Source organism: Neofelis nebulosa, chromosome 1 (assembly GCF_028018385.1).
Source record: "Neofelis nebulosa isolate mNeoNeb1 chromosome 1, mNeoNeb1.pri, whole genome shotgun sequence".
Lineage (NCBI taxonomy): Eukaryota > Metazoa > Chordata > Mammalia > Carnivora > Felidae > Neofelis > Neofelis nebulosa.
The window spans coordinates 182,004,106-182,009,871 of record NC_080782.1 but is presented as its reverse complement, the minus strand read 5'-3'; the positions used below and the strand labels follow the sequence as shown (position 1 = coordinate 182,009,871).

Sequence of the window (5,766 nt, the reverse complement as noted above, 5' to 3'; positions counted from 1 at the left end):
ACACATGAAAAAGACATATCATAAAAATATTAATTAAAACAAAGTAGAAGTGGCTATATTATAGCAGATACAGTTAAAAATATGTTGGATTGCCTTTTCTTTTCCAAATAAAGACAAAAATTCCAGGATGCAAGAAATAAAATTACTAAATTGAAAAGAAAGTCTCCCAGAGTTTATTTGGGCAACACTGTGCAACTTCCCACACACCAAGGAAAGAACTGTATCTCCAGAGCTTCAGGAAAGAGTCGGGGGAGGTTTGTTTAACTATAATGTTCCAAATTACCATTTTCATGTGAAGAACACTGGAAGTCATTTGTAGCTATCGAAAAATTTTAAAAGTATTACCATCCTTATATATTTACTAAATAATCTGTGCAACTTTGATCTTCAAACCCTATTTGATTATGTCCTATTAAAAAAATAAAATTTCTTACAGCCCTACAAAAATATATTTTCTTAAGGGACACCTGGGTGGCTCAGTAAGTTAAGTGTCCGACTTTGGCTCATATCTTGATCTCATGGTTTGTGAATTCAAGCACCACATCAGACTCTGTGCTGACAGTGTGGACCTGCCTGGGATTCTTTCTCTCCCTCTCTCTGCCCCTCCCCAATTGTGTTCTCTGTCTCTCTCTCTCTCTCTCTCTCTCTCTCTCTCTCAAAATAAATAAACTTAAAAAACTCTTTACTTAAAATTACCCATGCATATATTTTGCATAGATGCATACATATACTGTACATATAGATTATGCACATTATAGATGCACATATATAGTCACTATAGATTATGCACGGTATAAATCAGCAGAAATACAGTGGACAATGTAGATAAACATATCTGGGTATTGAAGAATATTTATAATTCCACAGGTGTCAGTGATCTCCAGTAAGTTAGTTCTTATTTTCCCTAACCAAGAAAAAAACGAAAACACAAAATACAAACAAACAAACAAACCCAAAACAATTGCATCTTTTATCCTAAGTAAATTCAGGCACATGGTGGAATTCTTTTCATTGTAACTTATGTTACATTCTTCAAATTCTGCCCTTTTCTGTCTTCGTTTTATCACTTTGTTTGAAGGTATGTTTATATCTGAATCGACCTCCTATCAGTCTAGGCCTCACAAAATATGTTAGTGGACAAGTTTTCCTGTGTCCCTACCAAGACTTTCCATCTCCCCAGTTTGCAGGCAAATAATCAGATCCCACTAACCTTTTTATTCAAATTTCAGTATAGTTAACATACTGTGTTATATTATTTTCAGATATACAATACAGTGACTCAACAATTCTATGTATTACTCAGAGCTCATAATGATAAGTGTGCTCTTTAATCCTCATCACTTATTTCACCCTTTCCCCCATCCCCTCTGGTAGTCATCGGTTTGTTCTCAATAGTTAAAAGTCTGTTTCTTGGTTTGTCTGTCTCTTTCTCTTTCCCCATGCCCCTGCCCTTTGCTCATTTGTTGTGCTTCCTAAATTCTACATCTGAGTGAAATCATATGGCATTTGTCTTTCTCTGACTGACTAACTCTGCTTAGCATTATGCTCTAAAAATATGGAACGCTTCACAAATTTGGGTGTCATCCTCACAAGGGATCCTGCTAATCTTGTGTATATCATTCCAATTTTAGTATATGTGCTACCAAAGTGAGCACTGTAATTGGTTTTTAAATAAGCATTATTTAAATTATGCATTATAATGTGCAGTCCGAGTAAACAACAATGAAAGATCATACACCTAGTCACACATCTTCATACATCTAGATTCATTCTTGTTCTATCAAGGTGTCCTTCTGGCTAACACATATCTAGAATCACTCTTGTTGCAACGATCTCCCTATGGATATTTTTTTTTTTTTGCAGTCAATTTACATTGAAGTAACTCCTCAGCACTTCCTTATATTAGAAATACAAATCCTCTCATGTTTTGAAAGTTCTTTCCTCCTATGTGATGTAGCAGCTGTTTGGAGAGATTCTTAGAGCATGTTGCATCTCAGAGGGGAGAGGAATAATCCTGGGCATGTTTTCTCAATTTTCCTGGCAATGAACAAGTGGTTTTGGCCTCCAATGTTTTTTGTACGCTTCTATTTTCCTTGACATGAACTCCTCACCTGTCACAAGATCTCTGCCTCTGACATGCAGTATCTAGTGAGCATGAGGTGCCAAGGAAACTCAGATTGTTTTCAATTTTGGCTGTCAGCAACCACATTAAGGAAAGAAAACAGTGACAGCACAGCAAACAGTCTGGCATTTTATTTGTCCTTTTTTTCTTATGTTCCCATATGAAGTCATTAAATATTTGTCAGGGGAAATGTCATCACTACTCACACAAGAAGGTCATGTCAAAAGGGTGGGAAAATATTAAATAATTATTTCTGAGAACAGGTGCATCACTCTCAACCATAGTGTTAAAATTTAACTGTGTGTTGCATATATTTAGGTATATCAATGGTTAATAATATTTTTTTCTCTGGAAAAAAGTCATTCATGAGAATGTTTTATTCCTTTATTTTCTGAATACTGGACATGTATCCTCTGAAGCTCCTCATTTAATACCGCAGACTCAGAGGCTATGGCATAGGGAAGACATCCACTCTTATAGTCCTATTTGGATTTTTATTCATTACAGGCTTCTCTAATGAGAATGGAAAACACTGAGTTGAATAGATTGATAAAAGGAGAAGTGGGCTTTTCTTTTTTATGTTTGTTTGCTTATTTATTTATTTATTTATTTTGAGTGAAGGAAATAGTGTCAAAGCAGGGGAGGAGCAGAGAAAGAGGGAGGGAGAGAGAACCCCAAGCAGTATCCATGCTATCAGCACAGAGCCCAACACGGGACTTGACTTGATCTCACAAACCGTGAGATCATGACCTGATCTGAAATTAGGAGTCTGCATTCAAAATCTATAAAGAACTCACCAAACTCCACACCCAAAAAACAAATAATCAAGTGAAGAAATGGGCAGAAGACATGAAGAGACACTTCTCTAAAGAAGACATCCAGATGGCCAACAGGCACATGAAAAGATGCTCAACATCACTCCTCATCAGGGAAATACAAATCAAAACCGCATTGAGATATCACCTCACACTAGTTGGAGAAGCTAAAATGAACAAATCAGGAGACTATAGATGCTGGAGAGAATGTGGAGAAACGGGAACCCTCTTGCACTGTTGGTGGAAATGCAAACCGGTGTGGCCGCTCTGGAAAACAGTGTGGAGGTTGTTCAAAAAATTAAAAATAGATCTACCCTATGACCCAGCAATAACACTGCTAGGAATTTACCCAAGGGATACAGGAGTACTGATGCATAGGGGCACTTGTACCCCAATGTTTATAGCAGCACTTTCAACAATAGCCAAATTATGGAAAGAGTCTAAATGTCCATCAGTTGACGAATGGATAAAGAAGTTGTGGTTTATATATACAATGGAATACTACTTGGCAATGAGAAAGAATGAAACCTGGCCTTTTGTAGCAACATGGTTGGAACTGGAGAGTGTTATGCTAAGTGAAATAAGTCATACATAGACAGATACCATATGTTTTTGCCCTTATGTGGATCCTGAGAAACTTACCAGAAGACCATGGAGGAGGGGAAGGGGGAAATAAAAAGTTAGAAAGGGAGGGAGCCAAACCATAAGAGACTCTTAAAAAACTGAGAACAAACTGAGGGTTGATGGGGGGTGGGATGGAGGGAGGGTGGGTGGTAGGTATTGAGGAGGGCACCTGTTGGGATGAGCACTGGGTGTTTTATGGAAACCAATTTGACAATAAATTTCATATTAAAAAAATGAAATTTGGAGTCTGATGCTTCACCGATTGAACCACCCAGGCATCCCAAGAAGTGGGCTTTTCTACTCCTAGATTGAGTACCCCGAGTGGTGCTTCTCTCCAGTGACTTCACCACCATGCACTACACCCATGTGTTGAATGAGACCTGTGAATGAGAAGAGCAATTTTAAAGAATATTGTTCATTAGTAAATGTAATCCACATCATGAAAATGAGCTGTCTTTGAGATTTAATTTTATAACCCTCTTCTTGTCAAGGTTTAAATAACACTGAAATTCTCAACCTAATTTTAAGAAGGTGATTTCTTGTAGCAATTGTGTATTCATAGAATTCAGAAGCATATATTAATATATATGTGTATATGTTTTAATATTTAATTATAATAAAGTGCTTATCCATTCTTCTATTTTTAAGGGAGCTATCAATATCTTGCCCAGAAAAATATTAACCTACTATACTGAAGTGATTGATCCCACTACATTGTCTACAAAATTAGATATACCTCCTTCTACATTCATCATCAGAAACTGTGATCCCAACAGTCTTCCCTTTCTCTTCTTTCAATGCTCTTCTACATTTCTAACATTTCTACAAAGGTGGACAATTTGTTATTCCTTAAATGTGTCCTGTATTTTCAATCTCATTTGAAACTTTTCTTAGGCTCTTTCCTCTGGCAACAGTATGTCTCCTGTCTCCTTTATTTTACCTCAGTTCTGAAGCTTACTTAAAATATGTTTTCAAAATATCTTTGGGATAGATCACTTCTGGAATTATGCCTTAGGAGAGCTCTGTGGACCCTGGCCCTAGTGAAATAACTGTAACAGGTGAAAATTGGAAAAATACATAAATAAATAAATAAATAAATAAATAAATAGGCAAAGGAATCATTTAAAGTCTCTGATAATTGGCCAAAGGGCATACAACAAATGAAGAAGCATATATTGAAGAAAATCTACTTAATCTCATATAACTGAGACTATGGCATTTGAGCCATGCCCCCACCCCACTCCCACCAACAAGATGGAAACTACATTCTAAGTAGGTAATCAAGATCTTTTCCCACAGATTTCAGTCTAGGGCTGCAGTGTCTCCCAGGGGAGGCAGGAGATAGTATTTTTAATCTCCCAACTTTGTGTTTCAGAGATTCCCTCCATGCAGCCTTCACTCATAGGATAAAACCTGTACAGGAGACATAGAAATCCAAGAAAACAGAGACCCCAGTCACCCGCCTTTCAGCTTACTTGTAGAATGGAGTTTCCACACCTAGAGAAGCAAGCTTTGAACAGAGACTACTGCTCCTGACCAACTCATTGCTCACAGGGCAAGGGCATCACTCTGACAGGAGAGGACCCTTGTCCCAGCACCCAACTCTGGAGTAGGTACTCAGAGATTTTTTTCCCAGAGGAAAGACGGGTCACAACCACAGAGATATCTGAAGCTCTCCCCAAGTGCCCTGACTTTATAGGGCACAGTGTTTAGCGGGGGGTTATACTCGATGCTCTCAGAATCGTGGACAATTTGGTGGCAAGCAATTAAGAGGCTGGTAGCTCCATGTTAGCAAAGCAAAATGAGGCCCACTACTTTAGTAGGGAGAACCAGGGAGAAAAACAGAAAAAATGTTCCTCCTGGATTCAGAACAATTCTGAAAGACTGCCCTCAAAAACTACCAGTTCTGCAAATACTGATAATGAATAACTCACGTTAACATGACTTTGGGAAATAACTAAATATCTAACTAAATATCTCACTAAATATCTTCATCAATTTAGTAATAATTTTCTCTATTTCCCTAAAATTATAATTGCACAATTGCTGTTTCCTTAAAAATCTTTAGACCTTTAACTTAGAAGACAGTATAATACAGATTTTATGTCTCCTAAAATAAACCAACAGAAGAAAATGCTTTCGCAGTCACATTAGACATGATAAAAAACAATAAAAATTATCTAGGATATATGGGGAGAACATTAG

The 5,766-nt window shown here is 37.2% G+C and overlaps 1 non-coding gene across 1 annotated transcript; it reads right to left on the bottom strand.

The window, feature by feature from the left end:
- Window positions 1–1,549: 1,549 nt before the first annotated feature.
- On the bottom strand, window positions 1,550–1,655 carry LOC131489551 (U6 spliceosomal RNA). The gene has a single exon (XR_009250648.1). It is a non-coding gene; the product is annotated as a U6 spliceosomal RNA (small nuclear RNA).
- Window positions 1,656–5,766: the final 4,111 nt, after the last annotated feature.